General features: G+C 40.4%; 1 protein-coding gene and 1 pseudogene across 12 annotated transcripts in view; both read right to left on the reverse strand.

The window, feature by feature from the left end:
• KANK1 (KN motif and ankyrin repeat domains 1) overlaps nt 1-16,775 on the reverse strand; it is a 249,335-nt gene that overhangs the window by 85,025 nt on the left and 147,535 nt on the right. The gene's annotated exons all lie outside the window — the stretch shown is intronic.
• On the reverse strand, nt 95-2,747 carry LOC112134912 (eukaryotic translation initiation factor 1-like; annotated as a pseudogene).

The raw sequence follows: 16,775 nt of genomic DNA on the forward strand, positions 1-16,775 counted from the left end.
CGAGATTGCGCCACTGCACTCCAGCCTGGGTGACAGAGCAAGACTCTGTCTCCAAAAAAAAAAAAAAATTAATTTTTGTATAAGGTGTAAGGAAGGGATGCAGTTTCAGCTTTCTAAATATAGCTAGCCAGTTTTCCCAGCACCACTTATTAAACAGGGAATGCTTTCTTCATTTCTTGTGTTTGTCAGGTTTGTCAAAGACCAGATGGTTGTAGATGTGTGGTGTTATTTCTGAGGCCTCTGTTCCATTCCATTAGTCTCTATCTCTGTTTTGGTATCAGTACCATGCTGTTTTGGTTACGGAAGCCTTGTAGTATAGTTTGAAGTCAGGTAGCATGATGCGTCCAGCTTTGTTCTTTTTGCCTAGGATTGTCTTGGCAATGAGGGCTCTTTTTTGGATCCATATGAACTTTAAAGTAGTTTTTCCCAATTCTGTGAAGAAAGTCATTGGTAGCTTGATGGGGATGGCATTGAATCTATAAATTACCTTGGGCAGTATGGTCATTTTCACAATATTGATTCTTCCTATCCATGAGCATGGAATGTTCTTCCATTTGTTTGTGTCCTCTTTTATTTTGTTGAGCAGTGGTTTGTACTTCTCCTTGAAGAGGTTCTTCACATCCCTTGTAAGTTGGATTCCTAGGTATTTTATTCTCTTTGAAGCAATTGTGAATGGGAGTTCACTCATGATTTGGCTTCTACCCATCTGACAAAGTGCTAATATCCAGATTCTACAAAGAACTTAAACAAATTTACAAGAAAAAATCAAACAACCCCATCAAAAAGTGGGGGAAGGATATGAACAGACACTTTTCAAAAGAAGACATTTATGCAGCCAACAGACACACGAAAAAATGCTCATCATCACTGGCCATCAGAGAAATGCAAATCAAAACCACAGTGAGATACCATCTCACACCAGTTAGAATGGCGATCATTAAAATGTCAGGAAACAACAGGTGCTGAAGAGGATGTGGAGAAATAGGAACACTTTTACACTGTTAGTGGGACTGTAAACTAGTTCAACCATTGTAAAAGACAGTGTAGCGATTCCTCAAGGATCTAGAATTAGAAATACCACTTGACCCAGTGATCCCATTACTGGGTATATACCCAAAGGATTATAAATCATGCTACTATAAAGACACATGCACACGTATGTTTATTGTGGCACTATTCACGATAGCAGAGACTTGGAACCAACCCAAATGCCCATCAGTGATAGACTGGATTAAGAAAACGTGGCACATATACACCATGGAATACTATGCCGCCATTAAAAAGGATGAGGTCATGTCCTTTGTGGGGACATGGGTGAAGCTGGAAACCATCATTCTGAGCACACTATTGCAAGGACAGAAAACCAAACACCGCACGTTCTCACTCATAGGTGGGAACTGAACAATGAGAACACTTGGACACAGGGCAGTGAACATCACACACTGGGGCCTGTTGTGGGAAGGGGGAAGAGGGGAGGGATAGCATTAAGAGAAATACCTAATGTAAATGACGAGTTAATGGGTGCAGCACACCAACATGGCACATGTATACATATGTAACAAGCCTGCGTGTTGTGCACATGTACCTTAGAACTTAAAAAAAAGGGCTGAAATACATTACACATAACATTAAAACTGGAGGGGGAAAAAAAAACAAACCTCAAAACCAGTTTGTTACTTCCCATGGCATTGGACAGCTGTTGCCATTAAGTTGCAAGCTCTACAGCTAGCTACATGACTGGTACATCAGTTTTGAGATTTGTTCCCTTGTCAAAGGTTTAACTTTGATGGAAGGTTGGCCTCACATTCTGGTGTTTGGACATCCCTTTCCTAGGGCATGTCTGGTCAAAAAGACCTTTGTGGCAAGCCAGATGTCCTATCACCTCGCTATTGGGAAGGGGGCCTCTCTAAAACTCTGCCCCTGGTCAGGTTGTAGACACCAGGGGATCTTTCTTTGACCACCAAAGGCTCCCTTCCAGTGGTAGAGTTTCTGTTGCTGCCTTACCCCATCCTCTCCTCTTAGATTCACCGAGGATTGTTTGGGTGGTGACAGTCTCTTAGGGCAGGGAACTCTGCAGAGGGAAAGAGGAGGAGCTTCTGGCCAGACATAGTTGTCTATGATCTTAGGGCTCTAGGTGTGGCTGAAACGTGACAGTGTTGCTTTGTTTCAGGCTTGACACTGCCAGGCGCCTACTGCTTGACCTCTGTTTAAATGAGGGACTTCAAGACTAGACAGCATGGCTCTTTTAAGTTTACTGCATGAAGGAGTTACACTAGGTCAAGTTAAAAGCAGACCACAAATGGTTACATTATACAAAGCTGTGAGGTTCTGAAACTCATGACAAGGGACAGTAAGGAAATTCTACACATTGCAAGGAAAACCTCACTCAAGCTTCAGCGAGCCACAGCACTTAAAACCCATGAACATTTAGCTGGTTGTCCTTAGCCATTCCAATCTCTATGAGAAACTGGCACATGTTCTTGTGCTGGTCACCATATGAATGACCTCCATATTCTGGATGCTCAATTACAGTACCATTGCAGGCAAATTTCTTTTCAAATGCCTTCATTGGTTTCTTTTTATCATAATCATCAGCAATCCCTTGGACAGTAGTAAGGGTCTTCCTGCCATTTCTCTGTTGGATGAATTCTTACATGGATATAATCCTCAGTGCCAGCAGGACGGGTATCACCCTTACTTGTATCAGCAAAGGGGTGGAAAGAGTGGAGGTTCTAGATTGTGGACATACGATTCTTTTTCCTCAGTGGAAATGGCTGCAAAAGCGGGCAGTGGTGGGAGAAGGGGGAGCTGAGTCCTTGGCAGTGGCGGCTCAGTGACTCGGGCCTCTTCAGATTCTTAACGTTAAAACACTAGTGCTTGATACCGTTTGGATTTGTGTCCCCACCCAAATCTTATGAGTTATAATCCTCCGTGTTGGAAGAGGGGCCTGGTGGGAAGTGATTAGATCATGGGAGTGGACTTCCCCCGAGAACTGGTTGTTTGAAAGTGCATAGCATTACCTTCTTCCCTCTTTTTCTCCTGCTCCCACCACATAGGACGTGCCATCTTCCCCTTCGCCGTCCACCATGATTGTAAGTTTCCTGAGGCTTCCCAGCCATGCTTCTTTACAGCCTGTGGAACTGTGAGTCAATTAAGCCTGTTTTCTTTATAAATTACCCAGTCTCAGGTAGTTCTTCATAGCAGTTCAAGAACAGACTAATACAGTTCTCAAAGTGGGTTCCCAGAACAGCAGCATCAGCATTATTTTCTGGGAACTTGTTAGAAATCCAAATTTTGGGGCCCATCCCAGACCTACTGAAGCAGGAACTCTGGGTTTGGGGCCCTGCAATCTGCATTTTGATAACCCTCTAGGTGACTCTGAGGTAGGCAAAAAGTTCTCAAAACCCCTATCTTCAAAGATGGGTTAACTGGGAAAAAAATTATGCCCTAAGACTCCAAGAGCCAAGAATATCCTCTGATTTTAAGAAAATGATACCTAGGGATTTAGAAAACATCCCCCAGGAAGCCTAACTTTGTTTCACTCATTTATTCAAAAATATTGACTGAGAACTCAGCATGTAATAGGCACAGTGCTGGGCACTACAGTGGTGAACAAAATAAACTCAGTTCTTGCCTTTTTGAGGCTTATAGGCACGAATTGTATGTGCACAAACAAAAAAAGTTATAAATGTATTATGCTAAATGCTACGAAGGAGGAAAAAACAGGTGTTGAGTGAGAATAACAGAGGTACCCTTCCTTAGGACTGAGGTTGAGGGTATGCAGATGTATAGGAATGGGTGGTCCTTAAGGGTCTTTCCACGGAAACAACACTGAAACTAAGACCTGAAGGATAAGTAGGAGTTAACTAGGGGGAAGGCGGAAGGTAAAAATGGTCCCAGGAACAGCATACAGCCAAGAAATAGACCCACACACATGTGCCCACGTGATTTTTGACAAAGGCATTTCAGAAAAGAAAAACTCTTTCAGAAAAGGAAGGAAAGTCTTTTCAACAGTGCTACAGCAATCTGATAGCTATAGTCAAAATAATGAATCTTCTTAACATTCTGTCTTATACAAAAGTTAATTCTAAATGAATCTTAAATCTAAAATTTAAAAAAAAAACTATAAATCTTAAGAAAACCTAGAAGATCTTTAAGACCTAGGGCTTGGAGAGGTCCAGACATAATACCAAAAGTAAGAGCCATAGAAATAAAAATTGACAATGTGGTCTTCATCAAAATTACAATCTTTTTTTTTTCTTTAAAAGGTCTGGAGGCTCGGGGCCAGAAAGAGCTCCATATATTTCAGCTACTGGGTTTTTAAGAGAGGGAAAGAGTAGGTTGGGCTGAAGTGAGAGGTAAGCAGAGGCTAGGTTATGAGATTTGCTTAGTCCTGTTGGTCATGGTAGGAAGACTAGGTTTTCTTCTAAGTTAAAAGTCATTGATGGGTTTAAGCTGATGAGTAAAATAAAATAAATGATCTTATTTTTAAGTATTTTGTTTATGCATAGGCTTCTTACTATCTTTAAAGAGAGGCAGCTCTGGGCTTTGTTTATCATCATGGGGAAAGGACACTGGATATTCCAGGAATGGTTTATGCAGATTTCACATAGAGGATTTCACGTTGAAGATATAACCAGCCCTTCCATTTAAAAAATACATGTATTTTTTCCACTGTTTAAAGCAGAATGGAGCTGGGTATGGTGGTTCATGCCTGTAGTCCCAGCACTTGTGAGGCTGAGACAGGAGTTCGAGGCTGTAGTGAGCTATGGTTGCACCTCTGAAGAGCCACTGCATTCCAGCCTGGGCAACTTAGGGAGAGCCTATACCACCCCCACACCACCACCAAGAAAACAGAAAGGCTCATGCCAAATGGAAATTTCCCATATTTTCTTGTGTTTTCTTAAGAACATACAAGTTCCTAACTTAAGCTTTACAGAGGTCAAGTGTCTGACCTAGAAGGGGCTTTACAATTTGCTGCCTGATAAAAGCTCTCACAATGTTAAATTTATGTTACCAACGCAGCATACGCACCTCACCTGAAAATGGTTATAGGAAGAGCAGTAACCAGAGACTGAATTTGGAGTTTAAAAAGGCAGAACCAAATCAAAACCACAGTATCACCTCATACTCATTAGGATGGCCACTATTTAAAAAAACAAGAACAAACAACAACAAAAAAACAAAGCATCGGTAGCATGTGGAGACACTGGAACCCTACATTGGTGAGGGTTGTTGGTGAAATTGTAAAATGGTGCAGCTGCTACAGAAAACAGTGTAGAGGTTCCTCAAAAAAATAAGAAATAGAACTACCATATGATTCAACAACCCTACTTCTGGGTATATGTCCAAAAGAACTAAAAACAGGAACTCGAAGAGATATCTGTATACCCATGTTCACTACAGAATTATTCACAATGATCAACATGCAGAAGCAACCTAAAAGTCCATTAACACATGATTGCCTAAGGAAAATGTGGTATACACATACAATGGACTATTATCTAGCCTACAAAAAAGGAAATTCTATCACATGCTACAACATGAATAGAATGGAAACTTGAAGACACTATGCTAAGTGAAATAAGCCAATCACAAGAAGCCAAATTTCTATGACATATACATGTAATTAAACTCATAGAAACAGAAAGTAGAAAGGTTGGTGCCAGGGGCTGGCGCGAGGGGGAAACAGAGTTGTTTGATGAGTATAGCATTTTAGTCATGTGAAATGGAAAAGTTCTAGAGATCTGTCATGGCACTGTGCATACACTTAACAATAAAGAAATGTACACTTAAACATTAAGAGGGCAAATCTATGCTATGTGTTTTTCACCACAATAGAAAAAAAAGGAAAAAAGTAGAAGTAGCATTTAGGGTGCTCCAGTCACACTCAAGGTCAAGCTGCCTTATGTTGCTTTCTTTTAGTGGAAATAAACCTCACTTAAGCTTTTCCCTTTTTAATATAGGAGACTCAGAACATTCTCTGCTTTTTTATTGTCACAGGCTCTCCTGCTAGGACAAGCACATCCCTTTCATGATTCTTCAAGAGTTCTGCTGACGTTCACCTACCCATGCTAGACAGGCAAATATTCAGGCACAGGGAGGGGATAGGGGCATCTGCCATGGAGATGTCCTTTAAAAATAGGAAATAACTGAAAAAGCCTGATCCCATTCTGTTGAGGAATGCCTTGGAGAATAGCAGTATGGTCACAGACTGACCAATGACAGGCCATACCCAGGAGACAGAGCCTTGTCCCCTGGTCAGCATGAGGTAGAGGCAAAAGGGAAGACCACTGGCTCAGCCCCACCCATTTCCCAAGGACACTTCCATAGCCTCTAATTCAAATATTAACCACTTCTGCCATGTTCAGCTGAGAAAATGCAGCAAGCCAGGGGAAACAGATTCCACAGACGGGACTTAAACTCCTTCCTCCTCACGCGAAGGTCTTGTCTCTCCCTCTCTCCTTCTGAACAGGCTCTGACAGCAAGGTCTCAACTCCACCACACTAGGAAAGGCGCCAGACTGTGGGACCTGCCAGATAAAAGGCTTCACCCCTAACCCAGGCCTAAAAGGTTGGGCTCAAGCCAGAGACACAGGATGAGGCCATGTCACAAGAAGACTGGCTCCCAGAGCCTGCATTCTGACAGCAAGAAAGTGCCAAAAGTGACTAGCTCCTGCAACGAGGCCCTGGGGCATTACTAAACTTTCAGCCTCCTAGGGCAATAACACCTAAAGGGCAGGGTCTGAGGCAAGGAGGAAGCCAGAAGGCAAGATCCTCAAACTCCGTGAATCCTGGGACCCAGTTACAAAGGGGAAAGGCCTGTTAATACATGTGTCATACTAAAGCAAAATTAATCTACAAACATTTGATTGAAACTCTGAGTAAGCAGGTAGGGAGAAGCAAAAACAAAATGTTTTAGCCATCAAGGGAAGGGAAATAGTCATTAATGGCAAAATATTTATTGTTTCTAAGTTAAGGTATCTGAAATCTCAATGACATTGCTTTTATTTGTTCTATACTACTTAAAAATATATAAAAACTGTGTGTTGATCAGCACTTACATAGGTCAACACTTTCTAACCACCTCGCTACTCAAAGTGTAGACCCCTGGGCAATCTTAGCAGCATCTGTCTGACTTGATTTAAAAAAAAAAAAAAAAACTTGAACTTGTCAGAAAACCACATTTCTTTTTCCTTCCTCCCTTTATCTCTCTCTCTCTCTCTCTCTCTCTCTCTCTCTCACACACACACACGCACACACACACACACACACACAAATGCATACTGTGACTATGCTTATTAAAAAGGAACTCAGTAAAACTTGAGGAAATTCTCAGAAAGCAGGTATTCTGCTATCTCTTTCAAACAATATATTTGGTACCTGAAACAAAAATATTTATGTCTTAGAAGGGTGACTTAAAATTCATTTAAAAATGTGGATGCTGCTAGGGGCTCATGGGGTCATAGGGTCAAAGCAGACAATGGATGAGAAAACTATTAGAGTGGTAAGTATATTATATTGTCCCTTCTGGTTGAGTTAGTGTTTGAAGAAAAAAAAATCTATTGTCCTGTGAGTGGTTTGCAAACAAGTGACACTCTATGGGGCTTACCTGATAGCAACAGAATAGTAGTTCCTCCAAATCTGATAATATAGTATTCCAAGATTCTCCCAGAGATTTTGATTCAGTGAGTCTGACATGGTGTTAAAATTTACATTTCTAACAAACATTCTCAACTGATTCTTGTCTTCAGCAAAATTTGGAAAATACCCTGCCTTCTAAGACTCTTATTCTCTGGGCCACTGTTTCTCAAAGTGTGGCCATGGACCACTGATGTCAGCATCACCTGGGGACTTATTAGAAATGCCTAGGCCCCACAACGGGCTACTGAATCAGAAACTCTTCGGGTAAGTCCAGTCTTCAGTGTGTTAACCACTGCATGTGGCCATTTTCAAAACTTACATCTTTTAAGTAAAAACTATCTGCTCTTATTCAAATACCTAATTTTTGGTAAGAAGCCACTAAATTTCAGCCTCAGTTTGTGTCTTTCATGTGGAAGCATGAAAGGGCATAATGAACAGTCTTTGGCTGTAACCAGGAAGTATCCATGTGGAAAGGAACAGAGTGGAACACACTGCAAAAAATGAAAGCAGTTGTGCTAGTGTGATGGGGGCTTTAAAAAGTATTACATAATTTTACTTTTATTGGAATGACAATCTAACAGCAACTGTAAACACAAAGACAACACTAAGTATCCAATGTGATGAGGCTTGTTCATCTTCCTAGCTGCCATCCTTTCCTTCTTTTTTATTTGAAGAAAACATATCGGCAACAAAGGTATGAAAACCAACCCAGATCACAGTTCTGTTACCTCCAAATGCAAGAGAACTGCTTGAAAACAGGGAAGCCCAAGACAAAGGACATTTATAACCCAGGGACAGGCTTTACAGGGCTCTTGAAACCTCCAAAACCAAATGCAAAGTTTTGTGGTTTTCAGCAAACCTGCATCGTTCAAGGGAAAGGTTTTGCAGCCTTTATTAAATATCCAAAAGAGGCCAGACCCAAGGAAAGTCAACAACCTCTGAATTTCCATGTATCTCACTGAATGCAGATCTGAACAAAAGTCCTATTAATTTAATCTTCTCTTATATGACAAAAAAAAATTCTCTTATCTGGAAACCTTTTGCTCTGGCCTTAAAAACTGCTTGTGAGAACTGGAGACTCATCCACCACAGCAGAGCTTGGAGACAAGCAAAGTAGTAGCACTAGAGAGACCAAGAGCCTGGGAACCGCATTTTCATTTTCAGTTGGCCTTGAACCACCTCTGGGACTCTGGGAACGTTACTTAAATGCTCTGGGCCTCAGATTCTTCATGTCCAGACTAGGACAGCCCTAATGACACTTCCAGGCCTGACAGACATTCTATGATTATGCTCTTCTAAATCCTGGGCCCAAAGGGAACACAAGACTTCCTTGAGCTGACGTTGCTAAATAAAGTTAAGGCCATATGGGATGCTGTGTATGAGTCAGCAGGACACAGGTCTTGCCTCACAGGACCCAGCTGTGCGCAGAAAGCTTCTCTGGCATAGTGAGGACTATTCAGAGAATTCCCACCGCCAACGCCGGAAGAGATGCTGAAACACCTGGGCTCTGTGTTCTCCTCTAACTCAGCTCCCAGAGTGGCTACTTTTTCCCCATCTCTTCCAAATTAAGTTTTCTATTCCCTCTCCATGTACTAGTACTAAATATTCAACAATAAAGAAATGCATGAGAGAGAAAGTAAAAAATCAGCTGTAATTCTACTACTATCAGAGTTTTGGTGTATTGCTTCCCAGTTCTTTCTTGTGCTTTTATAAGCATGTATGTACCTATACATTCTTCCCAAATGTTCCTTTATAACTTTTAACTTCATATTATAGTCATCTTCCTAATAACCACATCTCTCTTTCATGGCTGCATAGTATTCCCCCTTTCATATTTGTCTCATTTGACCTTCCTTTATTGTTGAATATTTAGATTGTTTCTTCAAACTGCAAACACTTTATTTTACCTTTGAGACAGAGTTTCGCTCTTGTCGCCCAGGCTGGAGTGCAATGGCACGATCTCGGCTCCCTGCAAACTCTGCCTCCCAGATTCAAGTGATTCTCCTGCCTCAGCCTCCTGAGTAGCTGGGATTACAGGTGCGGACCACTATGCCTGGCTATTTTTTTTGTATTTTTAGTAGATACGGGGTTTCACCATGTTGGCCAGGCTGGTCTCGAACTCCTGACCTCAGATGATCCACCCACCTTAGCCTCCCAAAGTGTTGGGATTACAGGAGTAAACCATCGCACCTGGCCCACACTGCAAACACTTTGATGAACGTACTTTTACATATAGCTTTCTGTACCTGTCCAATAATTCCAAACAAATATTTGCAATAATTAATTATAAATGGGTAAATTATAAGAAATGAATCTGTGAGATGAAGAAAATAGAGCCTACACATTCTAATGGATAATGTCAGGTTGTCCTTCAAAAAGCAGGTATCAATTTATATTCTCACCAAAATGTTACAGCAGGGCTAATGAAACTAGATTCCACTCCTAAATTTATTGCTTTGAACATAGTAAACACATCCTCAAAACAATGTATCAAAAATCCCAGTATACTATTAATTCTAATATAGCAACTTTAGTTTTTTATCACGGGATTCTACATTTATTTTTCATTTCTGGCTCAGAGCAATTTATATTTTATAAAACTCAACCTCTGTATATCATATAAACATTATCTATGAGGGTAAATTTGTAGATAATTTTTGAAATTCTCTCATCCACAAGTCTAAAAATTGAAAATCCCTAACTCACTTAGAGCATTTCATTATCCACTACATTATATGGAGCCTGATGTGTAAAACAATTAATCAAAATAGAGATGTGAATAAACTCCAGACTTCTGTCCTAAGACTGAAGACATCATTGTGTTGAGAGAACAGGCTGAGTACGGAACAGAGTTGGACCCAAGGTAACTTGTGGAACAAGCATTCCTTTATCCTTTCAACAGAGGATGTATCCAATACATGGTACTTACACATACACCCAACACATGCAGATGCTTAGGGAAAATGCCAGTAAGTCGCAGAAGAAAGTTCTAGCTATTCCTGCCACTGTTAGGCCAGGTTTCCTAAATTAGTATGATGGAAGCAGAAATTAACACAGCCAACTCTGGATTATATAAAAAGATAGAAAATGTTTCAGGAATTTTGAAGCAATGAAACAAAATAGATTTTCTTAAAAGGAAGAGAACAAAGAATATAAAGAAAAATATTAAATGCACATAAATTAACACACACACTTGTTTTGGAGGTGCTCTTACAGAAATAAAACCCCATTCCTAAGGACACATGTATGATTTTTAGTGTTGTATGACTATAAAATTCTTAGTTGCTATGCTTTAACAATTGAAGGGGTTCTGAAAACTGTCCCGAGTCCAAATTCCTCCTTTCACAGATGAGGACTTTTTGTGAAATAGGAGAGGTTAAATAGCCAGAATAGTTAGTGGTGGCCCTGTTGCTTTATTTAGAGGTGGAAAGAGAAGGCATATAACATCTTTTTTTCCTTTGATAGAAGCAGGAGGAAATGGAACTCTCCTTCCTGCATTTCTTCTCATTTCCTATTTTCTTAGTCTTCTGGCCCTTCCCTCCACTTCTTTCCTTGTAGCCTTTAATAGATGTAAAATAAGCCGTTACTAGAATTCCAGATCCATGGACTGTAACATTTCTTTATTCATTTCATGAGCAGGAACATTGGGCCTCTGTTAGGGATACCTTAAGATTGGTAAAGAGACCGGGAACAATACTTAGGCTTTACAAGTCTGGGTGGTCCCTCTCACCCTAACCTCTAGCTAAAACACAGCTCCTCCTGACAGTTGAGGGTCTGGTGTGTGCCACTCTAACCCGCTGAAGCACACACTTCCTGACCATCTGCCACTCAAGTCATGGCCTGTGGTCCAGCAGCACCAGCATGCTCTACAGCTAGTTAGAAATGCAGAATCTTAGGCCCCCATCCTAGACCCAGGAGTCAGAATCTACATAACAAGAGTCTCACATTTAAGTGTGAGAAGCACTGTTTTAACAGAGATCTTTAAGCCACTTTCCCTTGCTGGAGAGTAAAACAGGAATCGCACTAAAAATGTTCCATTCCCCTGATTTTTCTTTATTTCCTGATCTTTTACTTTCACTTTGCAAGAATTAAATAAGATACATTCTTTGGCTCTAATAAGCACAGAGGCCAATCCCAAACTCCAATACAGCTGCCAACAGAGAAAGGCAGATTTATGTATTTGATTTTAACTCAGCATAATTTGCAATGAACTTTTTGCAAGCTGCCCTGCAATGAAAATATTGGGATTGCATATTAATAAAACAGTAAAGTAATCCCTCCACCTTTATACAAATTTCATATTAATGCTGGCAGTAGGGACAGTTTTATTCTATTATACTGGGGATTGCAAGCAGTCATACAAAGTAGCACCTTTCCCTCTGCTCAGAAAAACACAGGACTGCAGAATTTTCTCTCTAGACTTTTGAACCTTTCAATCCTCTTTTCTCATTCTAAAAGGGTAGCGGGGATGAGGCAGAGAAGCTGCAATGTAGAGCCATCCTTTCAAGCTGCATTGTAACTGTCATCCCATGGGTCACACCAAAGGAGGTGCACACGTGGGCAGGGGGGACGAAAGCATTTTACACCTCCCTAGTTGGCTGCCATGGGTGAATGATGGTCAAAAACAAGATCAATACCGGCTTAACACATAGCTCACGGTGAATGAAAACCCTGATGGGCCTTTAAGAAGGAATGCCAGTCTTCAAGCCCCAACAAGCCATGCTATGCTGAAAACTACTGAAGTGTCAAAGCTACTGTTCTGTGCCAGAGTGAACAAACACATGCTTTTGTTGTAATAACTCATTAGGAAACCTGCTGTAGTGTGTAGCTATAATCAGGCACTACTTACTTACATCTGTAAGTTGCATTCCAGGATATGACTGGACCAAATCCACACTCTGTAAATCAGCTCAGCTCAGTGACTGAAGTCAGTTATCACAGATCTGTACAATTTTACTAATTTGCTGGCTCTTCATTTAATTTTCTTCTATGCTTTGAGCCAGGGTGACCAGATAAGGTGAGGTCCAAATTGGGATGCTTTTGAGGGTGTTAAAATGTTAAGTAGATGGGATGTAGGGACAAGAGACATAAACTAGGACAGGCAAACTGGGACATATAATCTCTCTACCTGTAAAGAACTAATGGGAAAAAAATAGAGGTGGAGAGGGAATAGCAATAAATAGAAATGCTGGAAGATTGCTATGAAGACACTCTAGAAACCAACAATACAACACGTATCAAACATATATCCTTATATGCCAGGAGACTTAATATATTATCTTATTCACGAGATACAGTAAAAACATACCATGGATACTAAGAAAGGCTGACAATAACGTCAGATGTCAGATGAAGCTGTGCTGTTCTCAATGTCATCACCACTTAGTATAAATGCCAACAAAATGATTTCTGGAATGAGAGTCTCCTAACAATACAAACATTCTCCCAGGAACTGCATTGGACATGCAAGCACATTGTTTTCCTCACTTTAACTAGAGTCTCATCCCTGGATTATCTACATGGTTTCAGAATAAAGAGTCTCCCAGCTTCTATTTTAAACCAAACATGACAACTGACATGTCCACAGCTTTATAATTTTACAGTGTTTTCACATGCATTGTCTTAGATAAGCTTCAAAACAGCTTCATGAGATACTCTCCCCCGCAACAGATAAAGAAATTGAAGCTCAAAGACGTGAGCTCCCCTTGGCCTGTGATTCTGCAACAGCACTTATTATACTCTACCTTTGTTCCTATCATGTTGCTCTTCCCCACTGGGCTTTAAGCTTTGCAAGTGCGATGATTATGTCATTTTAATTTTCTGAGAGCCTCGCACTCAGAGCCCAGGATACCCAATGTTCAAAATTATTTTTAATTATCATACTTCTTTTGCATGAATGGATAAATTTCATAAAAAAGGAATTGGTACATTTCTATTTCTATGTCTGTGATGCCATTTAATGACCCAGAGATGGCAAATCTTATATATATACGGCATATTTTTTAAATGTGTTGAGATGATCCTATTAAAGAAAGAAGAAAGAGAAACTAACTACTATGCAGTTAATACAAGTTAAAGGAAAAGAACTGGCCAGGCACGGTGGCTCACACCTGTAATCAATCTCAGCACTTTGGGAGGCCGAGGCAGGCGGATCACGAGGTCAAGAGATTGAGACCATCCTGACCAACATGATGACACCCTGTCTCTACTAAAAATATAAAAATTAGCCAGGCGTGGTGGTGTGTGCCTGTGGTCCCAGCTACTCGGGAGGCTGAGGCAGGAGAACTGATTGAACCCGGGAGGCGGAGGTTGCAGTGGGCCAAGATTGCACCACTGCACCACTTCAGCCTGGCGACAGAGCGAGACTCTGTCTCAAAAAAAAAAAAAAAGGATAACAACCCCCAGAAATGGTGGTCTCTAATCTGTAGACTGGCTGTGTGTGAGGTGCACATGAGAGCAGAGGGTTGCAATGTACTGGGTCAACCGGGTCCTTTAGTGTTCTACCTGATTTCCATGGACTTCAACATCTCTATGAAAAACACTTTCCCAAAATTACCCATTGAAGATCTGGGATTGGGGGCTATTTCATATCTCTGCTATATATAAGTGTGAGCCAGAAGAATTGAGGTTGTTTGGCACTTTCTTTAGTATTTGTTGTTCTGAGTTAACAAGTAAAAAATACCTCAGGACATCTGATGAGATTGTGGTGAGAACTTTGGCTCCTAACATTCTTACAATGCTTCCCCTCATTTGACACTATGGATACTCACAACTATACTAAGAGTTTTCTTAAGACCACTCCCCTTAAGGCAAAGTGAAACTTAAAAAAGAGTGGGGATTAAATATATTTTCGTAAGATGAAAGACTGTACTAGAAAACTGCACTTGTTTCTGTAGTTTTCATTAGTTTGGAACCTGACCAATGTTAAAGACAGAGAAAGAGACCAAAGAGATATGAAGTGACAGAGTCTTCTTAAAGTTCCTATTATTTATTTCTCATATGTCATAAATATAATAAAAGTACAACACAGTATAGTCATTTATAATGCCAAGAATAAGACATCATTATGTAATAATGACATATCTTATCCAGAACTTAGTTGTCCAGTCACAATAATTAGAAAATTAATGAGAATAGAAATAATCAAATAAGTAAATAAACTACCAAAAATACTATGGATGACTTTATCTTATACAGAAGGCTTAAATCCATGGCAAATTTATACTTGGTTCTAATTAACTTTGGATGTCTCCCTCCCCACTCCCCACCTATGGCTTAGGCCAGATAACAAAGTCATGGGGATTGCTTCTGGAAGGCCTAGTAACTCAGAGCCAAATTCCTATAGCAAGGGAAGTGATTTTTACAATGATGTTTAACGGGTGGGCATGGTGGTTCACACCTGTAATTCCAATACTTTGGGAGGCTGAGGCAGGCAGATTACTTCAGGTCAGGAGTTTGAGAGCAGCCTGGCCAACATGGTGAAACCCTGTCTCTACTAAAAATACAAAAAAAAATTAGCCAGGCGTGGTGGCATGCACCTGCAGTCCCATCCCAGCTACTTGGGAGACTGAGACCAAGAATTGCTTTAACCCAGGAGGCAGAGATTCCAGTGAGCAGAGATCGTGCCACTGCATTCCAGCCTGGGTGACAGAGAGAGAGAGACTGTCTTTAAAAAAAAAAAAAAAAAAAAGATACTTAAAAAACAAAAATGATCACTTGAACTGCTCTATAAACTGTCCAGTTCCTAGGGACATTGTTATCACAGCACAATACAATAATATGATTGAAAATAATGAACCTAACTAAGAGATGATTAATCATGTTCAACATATTATTTTACAAAGTCTGAAAGCATGTAACTTCAGAAAGTTTTCAAAAGAAATTATTCAAGTGAGAGACGAATACAGAAGATATAATTAGAGAAAGAACTCATGTACCATTGGGAAAGCTTAGCTTTTCAGAATAGCTTATTTTCAGATGAAGAAACGTAACCTACATTTTTACTACAATTTATTTACTTATTTTAAATTTTATTAAATTTTTTTTAAGTAGATACAGGTCTTGCTATGTTGCCCAGACTGGTCTTGAACTCCTGGCCTCAAGTGATCCTCTTGCCTTGGCCTCCCAAATCACATGCTGAGATTACAGGCATCAGCCACCATGCTTGGCTTACAATTTATTTTTAAATATTTTTCCACTGATTTCCTTGTGGTGCCTGGTGATAATCCCTATTTTCTGAAGATCTGTATGGCTGTCAAAATAGGTATCCTAAACAAACTTAGAGAAACTTACACAAGGAAACAAAGATTTTATTAGCTGTCTACTCTGCCCTGAAACTATCAGCTCCATGGGTCTACTACTATGCCTCAGACCTCTTGTTATTCCTACACATCAACCAGTCGAATGGGTAAGCATTCAATAAATGTTTGTTGAAATAAATCTTTTAATTTTGTGGCTAAATCATGAGATAATTTCCTAACACTTTGTTTTTGTTGTATAGATCAATGTGTGTCTATGAAGTCATATATATATAATATACATATTTTTTGAGATGGAGTCTCACTCCGTCACCCAAGCTGAAGTGCAGTGGTACGATCTCAGCTCGCTGCAACCTCCACCTCCGGGGTTCAAACAATTCTCCTGCCTCGGCCTCCTAAGTAGCTGGGATTACAGGTGCATGCCACCACCACACCCAGCTAATTTCTGTATTTTTAGTAGAAATGGGGTTTCACCATGTTGGCCAGGCTGGTCTCGAACTCCTGCTCTCAGGTGATCCGCCCACCTTGGCATCCCAAAGTGCTGGGATTACAGGCATGAGCCACCGCGCCCAGCCTGAAGTCGTATTTTAAAAAACGAAATCCCTAATGTATAACAATTGATAATTTTATACATTAAATAATTTTTAAACATTAGAGATTTCATTTCTTAAAAATATGACTTCTTTTATTTCACTGCTTTTTATCTTAAGGCCTAATTCTTTTTTTTTTTTTTTAAGACAGAGTCTCATTGTGTCACACAGCCTGGAGTGCAGTGGTATGATCTCGGATCACTGCAACCTCCACCTCCCAGGTTCAAGCAATTCTCCTGCCTCAGACGTCTCAGTAGCTGGGATTACAGATGTCCACCACCATG

The sequence above is a fragment of the Pongo abelii genome, chromosome 13, assembly GCF_028885655.2.
Source record: "Pongo abelii isolate AG06213 chromosome 13, NHGRI_mPonAbe1-v2.0_pri, whole genome shotgun sequence".
In the NCBI taxonomy this organism is placed as follows: domain Eukaryota; kingdom Metazoa; phylum Chordata; class Mammalia; order Primates; family Hominidae; genus Pongo; species Pongo abelii.